This window comes from Chionomys nivalis, chromosome 2 (assembly GCF_950005125.1).
Source record: "Chionomys nivalis chromosome 2, mChiNiv1.1, whole genome shotgun sequence".
Taxonomy (NCBI): domain Eukaryota; kingdom Metazoa; phylum Chordata; class Mammalia; order Rodentia; family Cricetidae; genus Chionomys; species Chionomys nivalis.
In genome coordinates this window covers 7,925,496-7,940,818 of record NC_080087.1, presented here as the reverse complement: position 1 = coordinate 7,940,818, position 15,323 = coordinate 7,925,496, and positions in this window count along the sequence as shown.

Here is a 15,323-nt window from a genome sequence, read left to right as displayed (position 1 = left end):
TGCCAATGGGAGGATCCCTGGCGAGAGTCCAGAGTGTGGCCAGGCAGAGGCAGGGGAAGCAGAAGTATCTTCCTAGAGTACATTTAGTAAACTAGAGCATGTCATATTGGGGTCTCTGTAGGGCCTGAAGAACTTCCACAATCTTTGTTTTAGTTCCATTTTTTCTGACAAAACCTTGATGGTATGTGATTTTCTTGTTCAGGAGACTGGCATTCTAATCTGGAGTGCATGTTTTGGCCGATGAACACTTAATTACTGGGGCTTAGGAAGAGAGTTCAGTTAGTATGGTGCTTGCCTTGCAAGTGTGAAGACATGAGCTTGATCCCAAGAATCCTTATAAAAAGCAGGTATGGTAGAACATGTTTATAATTCAGTGCTGGGGAGGAGGAGAGGCAGATTTGGGGCCTACAGGCCAGGCTAGCCAGTCTAGATTACTTGATGGTCTCTAAGCCAATGGGAGACATTGTTTCATAAAATAAAGCTAGACAAAACCTGGACACATGAGGAGTGACCCAGGAGGTTGTCCCCTGAGCTCTATTGGCATGTGCACACAAACCTGAATATACACATGTACAGAACACACACACACACACACACACACAGAGGAGGAGGATAGGAGAGGGTAGAGGGGGAAGAGAAGGGAGGGAGAGAAAGGAGTGGAGAAGGGAAGGAGGAGAGGACAGACATATGTATATATAGATAGATACAGAGAGAGTCTGAGCTTGGGGAGAGAGAGAGAGAGAGAGAGAGAGAGAGAGAGAGAGAGAGAGAGAGAGAGAGAGAGAGAGAGAGAGAGAGAGAGAGAGAGAGAGAGAGAGAGAGAGAGAGAGAGAGAGAGAGAGAGGACAGGCAACTAAAGTATAAGTGCTGTTGAGATAGCAATGCATACACAGTCATGGGGCCCTACATTCAACCCCAGCAGTCATATACAAAACTGTGTGTGATATTCCTCTACTCTCTGCTCCCGGGAGGTAGAAACAGGCAGATCTCTGGGGCTTTCTAGCCATTATTTATTATTTTTTTATTTTTTTTATGGCCAGACTTGGTCCCACTGAGATATCCTGATTTTAAAAAAAAACCTATGTTAATGATTCCTGGTAATACTTGAGGTCAACTTCTAGAGCTAAGCACACCTGAACACGTGAGAATACATTGAATACACACCTGTCAAAAACGGGGGGATGGAAGGAGAAAGGAAGAAAATGAAATATTTCACCTAGAAGTGAGTAAGAAGCATGAGACCCAACCTCTGAGGGTCTGGAGTGGAGACCGCAGCTGACGGAATAGACCAATAGGAGAGATCTGGGTTCTACTGTGCTTCGTATATGGACGTTTTCCATGATCTCATCTCCGGCCTCCAGACCTGGTGTCCTCTCAGAAGCCTGTTTTTCCCTCCTCCCTTCTCTCTTCTTTCTGATAATTTTCTGCTAGTAGCACCTCCAGACAAGCTACTGCCTTCTGGGGCACTATGTCCTGTGTACTTAGTGTACGAGTTGTTTAAGGACACTGGGTCTGTGTGTCTGTGCCACCCTAGGAAGACAGGATGCTTCATGTACGGCTGATTAGCTCCTTGGGAAGGAGGGAAGGATAGAGTCATTGCCTGTGGCCAAAGACCCACGAGTTCCATCAGGTGGTAGGTGCCAGCCAGAAGGTGCCCTGCCCAGCAGAGTAGAACGGGTGGATTGGTGTGTGCAGGGAACAATCGGGCCTCACTTAGCAGCCCTGACTTTGATGGGAACGACAGTTATTCAGGCTGCTTTATCCAACTTTTGAGGAATGCAGGGGAGACATATTTCTGTTCTTTCGGAAGACTGGGGTAAAGCTGTGACCCTGGAGGACAGAAAGCATAGGCCTGATGACTGTGTCTTCTCAGCTGTTGGGATGGAAGACAAGACCCAGTTGACATCCTGAGCACTGGTTTCTGCAGCCAAGTTGCAGTCGAGCTTGGGTTCTGGACATCCTAGGACATGTGTGAGCTTAGTCTCTGTCTGAGAGACCCGAGTCCCTTTGAGGCCTTCCTCTCTTCTTCCCTTCTGAGGATAGGGCTGAGTTCCAAAGGAGCCAACTCGAGATGCTGGGATCGGGCACAGTTTTGAAAGTAGGATCTTAGTTCTTGTGAAAACTTTCTTCCCCTTCTGTTGCCCATAGGCTCATCCACCTCTGGTGCTTCCATGGCCATTTGGAAGCTTTGAAAGTGAAGGACTATGCTTTGTTCCTTAAAGGCTTTGGCAGGTTCCCCTCCAGCATGGACACCAAGTCGGGCGAGACTGGCTCTCTTCCCCCTCGCATTCTTGTTTTCTCTTTCAAGCCTTTTTTACTTTCTAAGAAAAAAAAGAAGAGAAAGAAAGAAAAGAAAGTGTAGGAGGCTGGTGCTGCCGTGGCAGGAACACTGATGTGGGTGGGCCTTTGGCAGATTCAAGCTTCACTTGTAGGAAACTACTGGCCTCAAAGAAATGGGGGGGGGGCAAGAGAGAGGGAGGGAAGGAAAGAGAGGTAGGGGAGAGGGGGGGGGAAGGCAGGAAAGAGAGGTAGGGGAGAGAGGAGGGAGATAAAGATGAGAGAGAGAGAGAGAGAGAGAGAGAGAGAGAGAGAGAGAGGAGAAAGGAAGGCAGGAAAGAGAGGTAGGGGAGAGAGGAGGGAGATAAAGATGAGAGAGGAGAGAGAGAGAGAGAGAGAGAGAGAGAGAGAGAGAGAGAGAGAGAGAGAGAGAGAGAGAGAGAAAGAGAGAGAGAGAGAGAAAGAGAGAGAGAGAGAGAAAGAGAGAGAGAGAGAGAGAGAGAGAGAGAGAGAGAGGAGAAAGGAAGGCAGGAAAGAGAGGTAGGGTGGTGAGGGAAGAGGAAGAGCGAGGAGTGGGATACAGATGAGAGAGGAGAGAGGGAGGGCAGGGAACAGTGGAGGGAAAGGGGGAGCCAGGAAAGATGGCAGAGCAAAACCCTAAATGCATTTGTGGTGACATCACTGCCTTTCCCACAGGGGCCATTGACACTGGACGAAGCATCCCTTCAAGGCCTGGGGGAAGCCCCCACTCTCTCCCTGAATGCCTTTTTGTTGGGGAACAGTGGAGCGTTTCTGAAAGCCTGCATAAATGACTGAGTAATTCCCCGTCCTTGCCAGGAAGTCCGAGCCACTTGTGAGCTAACAATACTGAACTCTATCTCCTGTCCCATGCTGGACGTTCCAGCTGCAGACCCCGAATTCTAATAAGAGCTTTACTCATGCTGCTGCGGGTAGGGTAATATTTTATGTCTCCCCCTTTCACTAAGATACAGTCACTGCTGCTGTTGAGAACCGAAGGGCAGCCTTGAGGACTGAATGGGGTTGGCATAGCAGCGGGGAGGGCGGATGGTGAAAGAAATAAGAGGAAGGAAGGCAGAAAATGCTTCTCCTACTAGCTTGGTGGGTCAGTTTGCCAGTGTCATGAGACTCTACACTGCCAAGGAGGAGAAGAGAAAGAGTTCTCGGTGCCCATGAACCAAAAATCCTACTTCAGGGCTCCTTCCACATTTGGAAGAACTCTTCTGTTGTCCTGCATTTAACAAAAAGAACAGCAGCAGAAGCAGATGGCGCATCCAGCATTAGCGCGCCCGAGCTGTTAGCTTCCTTTTCTTTTCCACGTCTGCAGGAAAATGCTTGTCTATTGTCTAGCAGCTTCCTGTCCCAGATTAGCCAGGTCAGCTCTTAAAGGACGCTTCTTGTCTAAGGGCAAACTCGGAGTAGGTGTTAGCTCCCTGCGATGTAAGTTCTTAGAAAATCTCCTTAAAGGGCAAGTAAGTTGGGTCAAGTATGTCCCCAGGGATGCCCAGAGATGTTCTCTAGTATCTGAATACAATGGTGACATTTTAAAGAATGCATAGCATGGCAGGATTTTATTGTTACACACCTTGTTCAGTTAATTTTCATGGCACCCCCCAGAGATGTCTCTTCCCAGCACCTGTGACTATGGCTGCATCTTCTTGCTTACATATTGACTCTCTCAGGGAAGTTCCATCTTTGCCTTCATTAAAGTCTTGCTTCAGTTCCCCCTGGGACCTTAGATTCTGGTCCACAGAAAAAGTCAATTGGGTTAAGGAGAAGACGGGAATTTTCTGGGTGGAGAAGGTGCAGGACATGTGACATCTGCTCAGCTTCCTCTTTCGCCTTCACCCATGAACCATACATTCAGCTTTCAGAAGACACAGGACAGAGTAACCTACAGAATAATGCATAAGAAGAGAAAAAAAAAAACAGATATCACCAGTCCTCTTGCCAACCCTGGGAGTTGCTAGGTTAGGGGAATGGTCTCCCGGGAGGGCTCAGGAATACAGAGGATGATGTGGATGAGACCAACATCCCGGATGCTGCCCTGTCTCGTGGTTTGGAACACTGGCCTCAGGGAAGAGGTTGGGATGTGAACATTGCTGGAGGGAATGGGCCTCTGTGATGTACTGCTTTCTGCTTTCTCATGGAGAGTGCTGTGGATCACGTGGATACAGGAAGGTAGTGCTGGCCAGGGTCGTGTCAGTGAGGAGAGAGAAACACAAGGGGTGGAGATGGGATACAGTACACACTAAGGCATCCTCCCACCCTGACCAGCCACTAGGAGAACCACGCAGAAGACAACAGCGGATGGAAAAGCACACGATAAGCCGAGAACGTGGCCCAGATGAGGAACCACAGTTAATAACAAAGGTCATTTGCCTGTGGAACCGTTTTGAGAAAATGGAATACAGAAATCAACATGCAGAAAAGGATACACCAAAGAACAAAAAGAAAGTAGGAGGGCTTGGAGGTTCAGAGAGTGTTCTACACTCCAGAGGACCCAAGTTTTGTCCCTAGCACCTCCATTGGTCAGCTCATAGCCACTGGGACCTCTAAGAATACCTCTGCCGTCAGTAGGCACCTAAAACTCCTGTGCTCACATGCACACAGAGATACACACACTTAGACATTAGTGAAAATATATATATATATATATATTTTAAAAAACCAACAACCTTGGGAAACAGAAATGAACTGTGGCTAACAATTAAAGCTTAAAAGATTTAGCTGGGAGGTGGTGGCACATTCCTTTAATCCCAGCAGTGGAGAGGCAGAGACAGAAGGATCTCCATGAGTTCTAGGCCAGCCTGGTCTACAGAGTGAGTTCCAGGACAGGCTCCTACAGAAAAACCCAATCTCAAAAAAACCCAAATCCTCTTTGCCCCTGCCCCCCAATCCTTAAAAGATTCAAGGAAGCATCTGAAGGTTAGAAGTATAAAGTAGAGTTTAAAGCAGAAGCTGTGAGGTGTCACACTCTGTGATTGCAGAGGCAGTGCTGTGGGGTGGGACAGGAGGAGAGGGGTCTGAGCCCAGTCTGACCCGGCCCAGCACAAGACTGAATCCCAGCCTTCTGCAAACCAGTAAAAGAAAACAAAACACCAATACGGGAATGGGAAACACAACTGCTGGTAATGACACTCGGGAAAACTAGGAGGAAGTGACGCGATAGAACGGCAGGGATGCTTCTGGACTGCATTAAAAAGTAGAAACAGTCTCTAAACTGTAAATACAAAGAAAAAAAAACCCTCTAAATTTCTGGGCAGTGTGGTGCATGCCTTCAGTCCTAACACTTGGGAGCCAGCCACAGGCGGATCTCCGTGAGTTCGAGGTCAGCCTGATCTACAGAGTGAGTTCCAGGACAGTCAGGGCTACACAGAGAAACCCTGTCTTGAAAAACCAAAACCAAACAAGCAAAACACCCAAACAACTTTAATTAATTTAAACATAGAAAATGTGGGCAAATTTTGGCAAAACAAAAGATAAGGGGGTGCCTGAGTCTATAGAGAACGGAGAAATCCTAGGTGGGCACCAGCATACGTTGAAGCGGATGGCCCCCAAAAGCCTGGTGGAGCGGTGATTTCTTAGCACAAAGCAGTTTACTAGAATGGCCGCTAATTGTTGTGAGAGGTGTAAACAGTCTCTACAAGAGAAGCAGAAATGTGTACCAGCTGCTACTTCTAATAGGATCCAGACAGTGTCCCTGGGAGATGCCAAGCATATTAAAGGGCTGTGTGGGTTTCAGGAGACAGATGTGAGGAAAATGGCCACATGGCTTTTAGGAGACCAGGATCATGTCAATAGGCAGGAGAAGCCCTCAAGGGACAATGGATCAAACTCATTTGTTAATGGTGATGGAAATTCTAAAATCATTCACTGTGACAATTTGTGGCTGAAGTTCCATATTAGAAAAGAATTTTAAAAAAATTTTTTTTGGAGATAGATTCTCACTGTGTAGACCAGACTGGCCATCAACTTAGTGCAATTCCCCTGCCTCTGTCTTTTGAGAGCTGGGACTACCTAGGAATGCTTACTGATATCTTTTATGGTACAATTAGATCTATGGAGAAAAATTAGATAACTATTTCTAAAAATGTGAAAAATAGTCATTAATAAAATCCATTCCACTCTTCATAAAATATCTTGGAAAAATAGGACTGAGAATATAAATCTCTAATATATTAGAATATATATTATATATGTAATATATAATACACACACACATACAAGATGCTGTTTCAAAAATAAAGAAAACAGGCTGGGGAATGAAGACAGGAAAAGTTTCTTGGCCTTAGCTGTTGCACCCTAATTTTAACTCCAGAATCAATCCCAACTGGGATGCACTGAAGCCAGTGCTCTGAAGGTCAGAAGTAAAGATCCCCATTGACTTGCTACCATTTAACATTGTTCTAGAAGTACTGGCCAATGTTATTCGATTAGAGTAAAGAATTAAAAACAACATGGCTGGAAAACAATATAATTTTCTCAGCTGACATAATAAAATGCCAAGAACCTCCCTGCAAAGAATTAAAGATAAAGCTCACCTAATTGAAAAAAGGCAATCAATTGTCAGAATATAAAATTAACATAGAAAAATCAATAGCCTTTATAGTCACAGATAGCCTATTGGCATGCATAACCAATGAGAGCAGGCCTAACAGCTGTAGCATTATAAGGTAAAATGAATAAGAATAAACTCCAAAATAACAGCTTGAAAGCTACTGCCACACATTGCTATGGCCCAGAAAGACTTAGGTGATGGAAATGTTACACTGTCTTCAACATACAGCTTCCTCTGGTTCACAGCTGAATTTAGTGTACTGGTAGTTAAGACGTGCACATCTATTCGTATACACACTCAAACACATGCAAACACACACAAGTGCACACACATGGACCCCCACAGTCCCTCACATGTGCACACACATGCATGCATTCTCTCTCTCTCTCTCTCCACAATGACAGGTTGATGGAAATCCACTGGGAAAGGAAGAAGTAAGAAGCAATAAATAAAATATTAGTCTTCTGGAGGAACCATGGATGCATTTATGGAAAGATGGAGTAAAGGAATTAGAACCCTAAGTATATGCTAAACGTTTAGACCAGGACTGGTACGATGGCTTTGAGGATAAAGGTGCTGGCTGCCATGCGAGGTCAGCCTGATAGCCGTGCCTTGGATTCTAGGAACCCACACACAGCCTCCACACAATGCGAGCCTCATGATTTGAGTCTAAACCCTAGAACCTACGTACAGTGAAGAGTCCAATGCCATAAAACTGTCCTTTCAGCCCCACACGTGCCATTGCAAGCATACACACACACATATCACACACACATACACACACAAAAAGTTTAAAAATTAAAAGATCAGTATAATACAAAGGTGATATAAACATACATATAGATATGCATATACATATATCATCCCTTGGGAAAAGATAGTTTTTAAAATAAATGATATTCAAATAACTTGTCAGCCTTCTTCAGAAAGACAAAATCCGATACATTCCTTTCCTGGAAAAAAAATTCTAAAAATAATCCAAAGTCCAGATATAATCATTGAAAAGAATGATAGTTCCCTATCTTGAAAAGGACTCTGTAAATATTTGTATCTTATATAAGGTCAAAGGGCAAATGGCACCCTGCGAAAGTCCAGATGGCTAATTATACATCTGATATGCAGAAACCTTCCATATGGTGGAGGAAAAGGGGATCAAACGTCTTCTATACAATTAGATGTGAGTCGTACATTCATGGGTGGAAAACTGACAAAAGACAAGTAAAAACATCCTGCTTCTATGAAGAATACATCTTGACTTCACTAGACAGAGCATTCAGACTCAAGTAGCAGAAGATGCTGCGTCTTACCCATCCATGTGTGCACTGGGAAGAAGTGGGCATTTTACTCCACTGGTAGTGCCCGGCAATTCAAAGTGGTCCAAATCCTTTGTCAGAGAACTGGGTGATTTCAAACACTATGTATACAGCTCTCTAAACCCTGTATGGAATTTCAGAGATTGTGTTAGAAACCTAGGGCGTTTTTTCAAGGTGAAAAGTATTCATTGACAACTAACCCAACCAGGGGATGTACCTTTCCATTTGATCCTCTAGGAAGACCATGGGATGCCTGCCCCACCTCCTGCTTTTAGGTGTTGTCTGGGGAGTGGATAAAGAGGACACAGGTGCAGGTGACATGGAATGAGCAGGTGGCCCAAGGTTCTCCCCAAAGCCAAGCAGTCTAAAATCAGATGCACACTGTGCCCATATTCATGTTTCTGGAGAATTTTCTAAACTGGGGTGTCTATCTAATAGCTTGAATGCTTTTCACCTTTGAACTCCTAGCCATGTGACCCCATAGCACACAGGTTTTGTTGAATGCAGTCCACATGACTCCAGCAGTATTCACGTTCAACTGCCTTAGAATAAGCTGTTAGGGTCTGCAGAACACTGAGAGGTAAGCAAGTCTATAATTTCTGCTAAGAAACCTGTCTTGCCTTGCACCTCTTATGGGAGTTACCTAGTAAAGGAAAGCACACGAAAATTGACCAGCTGGCAGAAAGGTGATCGCATGAATTCTTCCGGTCTTTCTGTTCTATCCATCCATTCTCTGAATGTCCCCAGAGTTTCTCCACTGTTAGTGTTTCACTTTACTGCCCTCCACTCTCTGCTGCGAAGGTTTCTGAACCTTTCAGTTCTCTGGATTTCTCAAAGAGGTTGGCTTTTCCTACTGAAGTGTACAGCAGATCCTTGAAGAAGGACTGGCCATGTCATAAGCTAGTTCTCAGAAGTTAATGGAGACAGGCTTTAGAAAGTGGGTCACAGACCTGGAGGAATGGCTGGAAGGGAACAGACATTAGTAGAGTTAGTAGAAATTTAGACCAAAATATTTGAGATTCTACGGTCATATGGTAGTGAGCATAAATTCAGGGCCCACAGGGGCTTAGTCACATCAGGAAATATGTTCCTGTCTGTTCTGAAAGGGGTGCTGTTTGCACTCAAGACCCCTGGAGTCTAAAGCTGAGTCACTTGGCGTGGACACTGGGAGAGCAAGGATGAGGTGCCATGGTGCACAGAGGTGGAGTCAAGTCATGCATGAGCCGACCTGAGTCATGTTCACCCATCCAGCACACAGGACTGTGCAACAGACACGCCAGGAATGTGTGAGGCACCGCAATGGCAGACTGGAAAAGGGACGGATTTAGGAGGCAGTTTGGAAGGAGGAGGCCGACTGTGTTTGCCAATTTCCTAGATGAGGGACACAGAGGGAGGAGCAGGAGAAAACGGTTCTAGGATGACCCTCAACTTCCTGCTTAGTGAAAAGAGTTGAACTGGGGGTGCTGGAATCTGAGGCCAATGAGTAGGACAGGCAGGATGAGTGGTCTGAGCTGGCAAGTGGGGGACCCTGGGGGAGTTCCTAGGCGGAGAATGCCAGTCAGCATTTATGGAGCTGAGGTTCTGCATGGGAAATGGCCGAGAGCACACATCTCCGAGAGAGAGAGAGTTCAGAAGAAACCCTGTACCACCTTCTTGCAAATAATTAAGGGGTAATTAGAGCCATCCTGTGGTTGTATGTAGAATCATAGATGTGGGGAAATCTGGGCACAGTAATGTTCAGTGAGCTCGTCTCTGGCACAAAGGAGGGTTTCATGGCCTTTCTAAGCTTACGCTTTGTACTTTTCTTGCATAAGAACCCGGACAACTCTGCTTTCTCTCCCTTTCCCTAACTGGACTCAACTTTAATAACCCCAAACTAGTACAGGGTCTTTTATTCTCCATGATTTATTAAAGAGGAATGTCCCAACAGCTGGCATTCTGGGAGCTCCAGAACAGAGACGAGTGCCCTTGACTCCAGCTGCCACACTGTCTGCTGAGAGCTGGCCTTTGCTTGGGGATAAAATATTTCACAGTGTTTATAACCAGGCTTTCCCAAGGTGAAGACTTTTTTTCAGGATTAGTCAACTTTTATTGAAATTGAAAATCAATAGCATAAGATAGCACATTTCATAGCATGTGAATAGAAAAATAAAAATTTCCACCCCCTTTTGAGTTTTGAGATTATAACATCCATTTCTTGTCAGCTTCTAAGACCAGCTTGGCTCCTTGATGGTGCTGTCCTTTCAACTGTAGGAATCTCCCCTGGACAGGCTTCCTGGTAACTCCCGCATGCTTCCTGCTCAGTAGGAAGCACTGCAGAGCAGCTGACCTTGGGGTCTTGCGTTGAGCTCACTGCCCCGTGGAATGCAGCAGAAATGCTGGGAAGCTAAGTCAGCTGGAAATTTAACAAAAGAAATGAGTTTGACTGAAAACAATGAACACATACAAGCACATATGTGGACACACATACACACACATAAACACACACACACCAACTCAACTGTGTATCACTTCTACTCATACAGCCACACACACACACACACACACACACACACACACACACACACAGATGGTGGGAGGCTTTAATGGCCAAATAATAAAATACTTCTTCAGAGGGGAATGAGATATAAGAATAGAGCCTGCACATGGTTCGTGTTTCTGTAATTGAGTCAAGTGACTCTGGACAAGTTATTTAAACTTCCTGAATCCCAGGTGCCTCATATATTTAATGGAGAGATCTTAATAGTTGTTGAAGGGATTAAGTGAGATAACTTATATTAAAAGCTTAGCTCCGTGGCTGGCACCAGGCAAAATGCTCATCATCAAAATAGTAATTATTAATTACCCTGCTTCGCCTATAGGAAATGAAGAGGCTTCAAGCATATGAAAGAGTCATCTCAAGTGGATGAAGGCCATGCGATTTGAGGCGACACTGTACAGAGAGCCTCAGAGAACAGCATCCTTCTGAGCTATTGATCTGTGAGGTGCTCTGGGGAGGGAAACAGGTCGTATCAATAGCATGTGATTGAGCTCAGCAGATGCTTAGAGGCTCTAATGAAGAACCAAATGATCTCTTCTCATAGAATCAAGGCAAAGTTTTTCATCTTCCTATTTGTAGAAACACAGGGGATTTCACACTCTTCTTTCCCATTGAAAATGTCAAAAGACTTTTTGCATTTATGTACTGCTATTTATTATTTATGCGAGTGTTTGTGCATGTGTATGCATGCCAGGATACCACAGTGTTCATAAGGAGGTCAGAGGACAATCTGGGAGCGTTGGTTCTCTTCCTTTTCTATGTGGGCCCCATAATCCTGTCCTTGGGCTTGGTAACAAGGGTCTTTACCTAGAAAACCATCTTACTGGCTCAGTCTCAGAGAATATCAGAGCTTTCATGCTTGTTTGCTTTTTTGAAGAACACATTTATTAGAGTTTTGAATTACCATTTACAACTCTTATCGAGGTGACAGGTATCATAGAGATGAGGCCTCAAGGTTTCTCCAATAAAGGCAGAAGAAGGCAGACCATTTAGAGTAGAACGGAGAGCGGTATCCTGTCTATCTAACACCAGTGGTAATAAATGACGCTAGTCCTGAGCTACAACCTAAGGAAGTGTGCATCACATCACCGCAGAGAGGTGGCATGAACGTGCTGGCCCTCATAGAGCCACCGTAGCCAGTGAACCGAACCTTGCTGTCAGTGAGCACCATGCCAGGACAGGAACAGCAGCCATGGCCCCCATCTTCAGCTATGTTCACGCTATCAGAAATAGAGCAAGCAAGGACCACTGATGAGAAACCAGGTCCCCGATGTTACTGTTGGGTACTGTGACAGCATGGACCTTCAGAGTAGAGATAACTACCTGGAGGCCTGTTTGTTCATCTGCACCCATGGCCCTTGAGAGGTGGTTGACACACAATGCTAAATAATAACACTAATGAATGGAACTTACTGTTCCTGAGGATTTCTTGCTTTCTCTTTTCTTTTCTTTTCTTTTCTTTCTTTCTTTCTTTCTTTCTTTCTTTCTTTCTTTCTTTTTTAAACTTTTTTTCCTTCCCTTTTTAGCTTTTCTGTTTTGAAAGCTCCAAATGATAATCAGAGCTAAGACATGGGCTGGGGGCTCTTAGGGGATCTGAGTCATAACCAAAGGGACCTCTGAGGATACTGGCTGCCTTCACAAATGACACTTCTGGATGCTTTCAAAGCTCAATTCAAATGGGCAGTGAATGTAAAAAGAAAGCCACCCATGGGTAAAAGAACATGGAGCAAAGCTAACGAGAGTGCTCAGACTCTCTTCCCAGACTGCAAGAATGCTGGGAAACACACTGCGAGTGAAAGGCGAGCAGGAAGGGGGTTTTGGCCGGAGCAGGCACAAAACCATCAAGAGTCAAAAGACGAAAAAGGGCCTCTGTTGAGGAATAGGAGTGGGCTTGGCTGCAGGGCAGCCGGCCCTGGAGAACCCAGGACCTCAGAACAATCCACAGGGCCCAAGTGACCTGCTTCTTGTGTTTGCTTCCAGCTCAGCTCCTGGGTCTTCTTAAGAATTGAATTTCAAAGCCAGGTACATTGTTGTCTCTTAGGGTTGAGTCATTAATTTAACCAGGTCATGCTGTCACTTTAAATAATCTGTGAGAATTTCAAGGAAGAAGATCAATCCTGAGAGGAAATCACATTTGGGCAGCTAGGAGCAATCTATTTTAGGAAGTGCCGGGAAAATGTGAACGGAGGATGTTGTTATTGTGTGGATTCAACACTCCTTTTTGCTTTATTATCCTACTGTTATCCAAGCATGCTGCATGCCTGATTTTATTTCCGACACAGCTATGTGTCTATGCCCGGATCCACTGGCAGTTTGATTTATTTACAGTTGTATAGACACATTTGTAATCTGAAAACTCTGTTAGTGTACCACAGAAAATCATCGCGGTGCGGTCTTCGTAGAAAGCAAGATGATGGTCGGTGTGCAACTCTTACATCCTTCCGAACGCTTTCCTCCTCCCGCGTCACCGAGTCCGTGCTGCTTTCACAAGCTGCTAGGTCACGGTCACAGATGCCAGCAGCTGCCTCTTCCTCGGTCACGTTCCTCTGTCACGTTCTCATGTCGGCTTCTGGCTACCCAGAGCTTAAGCAGAGATTTTAAAACATGGAGAAGTATGAAATCCCCTTACTTTAAGCCCTCTGTTGAAAAAGAACCTAAAGATTAAGAGAGAATAAAGTGACTATCAACCCCACCCAATCCACGAACCCTACTTGTATTCTGATTTGAACAAAGCCAAATGAAAACTGTGTGCCCATTCAGTTTTTACACACAGGCGAGCTGTTTGCTCACTAGAGAGCAGTGTTTAAGGAACCATTCAGTGTTCCAGTGTGTGATCCACACTGAATTATTTATGTGGGAAAGAAACAGAATTAAGAGTTTGCAGGACAATATGGGGAGGCGTGCTTAGCTAGAAGTTCAAAGTTTTTCTCAGTCACATAACAGGTTTGACACCAGCCTGGGATGCATGAGACTTTGTCTCTAAAACAAGACTTGATAAAATAGAATTGGGACAGCATTGATAAAGAACTGGGCGGTATACGAAGGCCACACAGATGCTGCTTATTGGATGAGGACCATACCTGCACAAGGTTGCCCATCTGTTTTCTACAGTCTCAGGATGTGTAACAGACGGTGTTGTTAAAGGAATCAACAAACGAAGCCCTCTGGTGCCTTACCTGTGTACCTTGGATAAAATCCAAGGCCTGACAACGCCCATAGCCTCTTTTCTAGTCTCCTCCTTTTCTCAAGTCCACCATATTGGTTTCTGCAATATGCAGAACTCTTTCCTGGCTTACGATCTCTGTGCTTGTTCTGCCCTCAGCTGGGAGCATGAATTCTGCAGGTGGTCATCTGACCAGAGTCTCTTGAGAGACTTTCTTTATCCTGTCCCTCGATGGTGCTCCACTCTCCTTCCCCTGCTTCCGTTCCTTCCCCCACATTGTCTCTGCCTTTTCCTGTCTGTGACAAGCTTCCTGTGACACATGACCCTTTAGAACTCTGAGGTTTCGCTCCTCACACGAGGTTGGGACTACGAGAGAGTGTGTGGGGGCGGTGAGTGGGGGGCATTCGACACATGTCCTCTGGATGAATAAACAAGGGTTGAATTTCCTGCAAACAGATGTGAAATCCATTCTTGTACGGATCTTGTATGAGATCGAGGGGAGCAGATAGATAGGAGCGGTTGTTTCCTTGCTCTTGCTCCTCTCTGCTTTTCTCTGAATATTGCAAAAGAAATAAAAAGGGAGAAGACTAAGCAGGCTGCCTCCTGCCTCCCCCAGGACAGACTCCTGTTAGGGCTGATGCTGTTAGCAGGGAAGTGGAAAAGCCGAACATCCACCCTTGCCCATCCCTCTGCTTTCCTCTTCTCGGTTTAAACAGTCCTCTGGTTGTCAGTAACCTGAGGATCCGTCAGGGAATAAGCCCTGAATGATGGAAATAAGCTTTTTACTCTTTCAACTGTAAAAGTACCTCTGTCTTTCTCCCTTTTCCTCAACTCTGAATATTTTCCCTGAGTCATTGCCCTCTGCCTCCTCCCCAGGCAGGTTTCTTTGCGTGAACATAGGTCACACCACCACAGTTCCTTTGGATGTTCTAGAGAATGCCATTAAAAAATAAAACACAGATGTTGCCACAATGTTAAGCCTTGTCAGTCAACCCCATAGAACCCGTTCTGCCTAAGGGTGCAGAGACACGGAAGTCAAGGGGTTAAACTCATTTTCAATTTGCCTACAGATGGATGCACCAAGCCTTCCCTTTATCTGAGAAGCCTACATCCATAGGACCGCAATAACAAATATTCAGGAAGCTGCATCCAATGTGAAATTTAACAAAAGGAATTAGCCACAGCGTGTGAACAGTAATTTTAAATAGCAGAAGTGACAAAGGCACCGGGTGATGAAAAGAAACTGGTAATTACTGGATCGGTGCCCTCTGCACACCAAGTTTCTAAACTACGTTAAAAGGTTGTTCACAAGTCTGCCTTTCCTTTCTCCCACCAAAACAGAGCAAAATAAAATGTAACAGGGGCCAACTGTGTCTCTGCATCGTGTGAGCCAAACAGTACAACCACAGTGCGACTTTTAATGGCAAATTTTAATTGTCGAAAAACCTTAAA